This window comes from Glycine soja, chromosome 11 (assembly GCF_004193775.1).
Source record: "Glycine soja cultivar W05 chromosome 11, ASM419377v2, whole genome shotgun sequence".
Lineage (NCBI taxonomy): Eukaryota > Viridiplantae > Streptophyta > Magnoliopsida > Fabales > Fabaceae > Glycine > Glycine soja.
Genome location: NC_041012.1, coordinates 29299457 through 29303985, shown reverse-complemented (window position 1 = coordinate 29303985; position 4529 = coordinate 29299457).

Here is a 4529-nt window from a genome sequence, read left to right as displayed (position 1 = left end):
TGCGATTAACAAAGGGTGCTGAAGATGGCGTTAGTCTCTGCGTGCTATCATGCTTTGAGTCTTAGAGATAGCAAAAGAAAGTTTAAACGGATAACCACTCGGGTATCTCCGCATGTCACGTGACTCCAGTGTCAGTATGACAAAAATTGTCTGTGTGGAAGATGACGTAAATCTCCGTGTGTCAACGGGCTCGTTGGCTGCGATTGACAAAGGGTGCAGAAGACGATGTTAGTCTCTGCGTGCTATCATGCTTTGAGTCTTAGAGATAGCAAAAGAAAGTTTAAACGGATAACCACTCGGGTATCTCCGCATGTCACGTGACTCCAGTGTCAGTATGACAGAAATTGTCTGCACGGAAGATGACGTAAATCTCCATGTGTCAACGGGCTCGTTGGCTGCGATTGACAAAGGGTGCAGAAGATGGCGTTAGTCTCTGCGTGCTATCATGCTTTGAGTCTTAGAGATAGCAAAAGAAAGTTTAAACGGATAACCACTCGGATATCTCCGCATGTCACGTGACTCCAGTGTCAGTATGACAGAAATTGTCTACCCGTAAGATGACGTAAATCTCCGCGTGTCAACGGGCTCGTTGGCCGCGATTGGCAAAGGGTGCAGAAGATGGCGTTAGTCTCTGTGTGCTATCATGCTTTGAGTCTTAGAGATAGAAAAAGAAAGTTTAAACGGATAACCACTCGGGTATCTCCGCATGTCACGTGACTCTTGTGTCAGTATAACAAAAATTGTCTGTGCGGAGGATGACGTAAATCTCCGTGTGTCAACGGGCTCGTTGGCTGCGATTGACAAAGGGTGCAGAAGAGGACGTTAGTCTCTGCGTGCTATCATGCTTTGAGTCTTAGAGATAGCAAAAGAAAGTTTAAACGGATAACCACTCGGGTATCTCCGCATGTCACGTGATTCCAGTGTCAGTATGGCAGAAATTGTCTGCGCGGAAGATGACGTAAATCTCCATGTGTCAACGGGCTCGTTGGTTGCGATTGACAAAGGGTGCAGAAGATGGCGTTAGTCTCTGCGTGCTATCATGCTTTGAGTCTTAGAGATAGCAAAAGAAAGTTTAAACAGATAACCACTCGGGTATCTCCGCATGTCACGTGACTCGAGTGTCAGTATGACAGAAATTGTCTACGCGGAAGATGACGTAAATCTCCACGTGTCAATGGGCTCGTTGGCTGGGATTGACAAAGGGTGCAAAAGACGACGTTAGTCTCTGCGTGCTATCATGCTTTGAGTCTTAGAGATAGCAAAAGAAAGTTTAAATGGATAACCACTCGGGTATCTCCTCATGTCATGTGACTCCAGTGTCAGTATGACAGAAATTGTCTACGCGGAAGATGACGTAAATCTCCGCGTGTCAACGGGCTCGTTGGCCGCGATTGACAAAGGGTGCAGAAGATGGCGTTAGTCTCTGCGTGCTATCATGCTTTGAGTCTTAGAGATAGCAAAAGAAAGTTTAAACGGATAACCACTCGGGTATCTCCGCATGTCACGTGACTCCAGTGTTAGTATGACAAAAATTGTCTGTGCGGAAGATGACGTAAATCTTCGTGTGTCAACGGGCTTGTTGGCCGCGATTGACGAAGGGTGCAGAAGAGGACGTTAGTCTCTGCGTGCTATCATGCTTTGAGTCTTAGAGATAGCAAAAGAAAGTTTAAACGGATAACCACTGGGTCATCTCCGCATGTCACGTGACTCCAGTGTCAGTATGACAGAAATTGTCTGCGCGAAAGATGACGTAAATCTCCATGTGTCAACGGGCTCGTTGGCTGCGATTGACAAAGGGTGCAGAAGAGGACGTTAGTCTATGCGTGCTATCATGCTTTGAGTCTTAGAGATAGCAAAAGAAAGTTTAAACGGATAACCACTGGGTCATCTCCGCAGGTCACGTGACTCGAGTGTCAGTATGACAGAAATTGTCTGCGCGGAAGATGGCGTAAATCTCTGCGTGTCAACGGGCTTGTTGGCCGCGATTGACAAAGGGTGCAGAAGAGGACGTTAGTCTCTGCGTGCTATCATGCTTTGAGTCTTAGAGATAGCAAAAGAAAGTTTAAACGGATAACCACTCGGGTATCTCCGCATGCCACGTGACTCCAGTGTCAGTATGACAGAAATTGTGTGGGCGGCCGACAAAAGCAAGGCTCTTGCTCCTACATATCCTCAATGAGGAACTCAGACCTATGTAGTTCTGGATAACTTGTGAGACTAAAAATAGTCTCGGTATTTTCTTCGCTAAAATGCGGACATGCTTTAGTAAAGAGATAAAACCTCCAACTAATCAGAGCAACGTATACTTTTCGGATGAAAAACAATGTGTCTACCGGGGAAGGGGAGCATGCTGATGAAATTTTCTCATAACCACAAATGAGATTTTGGATGTTAGCATTTCATTTCTAAATGACCATTTCGAGGAAGCACTGGGTTCAACAAAAATAGAAGAAAATCACTCAAAGTGTATCAATCTCACACAGGTAAGTATTTCATCCTAATTCCGAACCATAGATATGCCATGACTTGATTTTGCAAATTATTTCCTATTAAATCAAAGATTACATGCGTGATCATGGATCAGTAGGACTTTTTCTTGGGAATGGTGTTTTTTGTGGGAATTTTTGGCTTTGAATGTTTTTGGCCTTTTCCTTTTTTGTTTTTATGTTTAGCTCAAGGCGAACAAGTCACCGACACACATGATTTTGGTTGGCAATCAAAGAGAGAGGACCACTTTAGGTCGTGGTTTCCTTTCTTTTCATGTTTTCTTGGTGACAATTATGTATTGTTCAGATATTGTCTGGTCCAAAGGCCTTTCTGTATATTTCTTTTGTTTTCTTCCGATCTTTGATCAGGAATTTTCTTTCCCTTTTTTGCTTTCTCCCACTCTTCAATTGGGAATTTTCTCTTTTTGTTTTCTCCCGCTCTTTTGATTGGGAATTTTCTCTTTTTGTTTTCTCCCGCTCTTTTGATTGGGAAGTTCCTTTCTTTTTTGTTTTCTTCTGAGGGCAAGGTTTATGGTAAATTGGGATTTTGGCTCAAGGCTTGTAGCACGGCCGGACATGATATATGTCAGGGTTCGGTTCGGTTCAAGGATAAAAGGGAATGTCCCACATTATTTCCATGACACAAATGCAACAATGATGATTTGGAAATTGTATGCAAAACTAGTCATGCATGCACCTATGTGGACACTCAAGTGTCGAAAATGTTTTGGTTGTGTGATGCTAGGGCTCATAATTCATTTTCTCTATTTTAGTCAACCTCGTATTTCCAAAATATGTTCTTTTATCAATTTGTGCATTCATCCGAGTCTATTTTGGGTGTTCGGAAAAACTTTCACAGCATTCACCCTCCAGGGGTATATACACATTTTTTTTCAAAAACTAGCTATGATCAGGAAAATTTTTTTCAAATAAAAGTTGGAAATTATCTCTTTTCACAAGCTTGTTGTTTTTAGCTAGACAACCTTTTATTCCCATTATTTTCTTTTTTCCTTCATTCTTTTTCATTCCTTGCTTGCTCTCTTTTCCTTTTCCTCTTTTTTTCCTTTTTTAGTTATTTATCATTTGTTCATTTCCTCTCTCTTCTTTCTTTTTTTTCTCTTTTTCTCTCTGAAAAAGTCGTGCGGACAAGGGTGCACACTACCTACTCACGTCTAACCACAAGGTGAACGAGAAACGCACGAAAATGGTAGGTCGTAATATGGTGACGAAATAAATGAGACCCATAACGCCGAAAATTTCTAACAGAAACGAGCAATAATGATAGTAATGTTAGTAACCATATGAACAAAATAGAAAATAGTAATGTCAACAACAACATGGGCAATAACAGAAAACGTTAATAGCAAACTAATAAAAAAAACATATATGTCAAAAAATGCGGTGACCTCGGTCACGTGGCTCTGCTTCCTCCCAAGAAGCCGAGTAAATCTGTCATCTCCTCATCCATGCGGGCCTCCTCTGGATCGCCAGGAGCCTCCGCGGGCGTCTCCCCTGCCTGGGCCTCAGGCCAATCTTCGGGCCATGCAACCTCAGCCCCGAACTGATCTGGAGTAGGGCACACAAAAGGAGCGAAACCCTGGCTCTATTGACTGAGGCTGAGCTGCTAGAGACACTCATGGATCTGCACCTGCCCCCTGTGGTTGGCCGCCTGCTGGCGAACCAAATGCTGTAAATACCGCTCCATGCCAAATGACCCAGCTGGATCAGCCTAATGAGGTGGTGGCGGTGCGTTTGTGGCCTGCGGTGCATCACCCTGCGCCTGTCTAGGCGTGCAATACTTCTCAATGAAGGCCCGGGTGATCGGCGGTTGAATCACCTTACTAGGTGTGACGGGCTCCCTGAACGACTGGCAGAGACTCGTGATCAACGCTGGAAACCCCAGGGCCCTGTTAGACTTATCTGGGTCTAGAGGGTGCCTGGTAGGTGGCATACCTGCAAATAAATAAATGGCGTCAACGATCAACTGAGCCACATGAACGCTCATCCGTGTCAGGATGGCATACACCAGCTGACACTTCGACA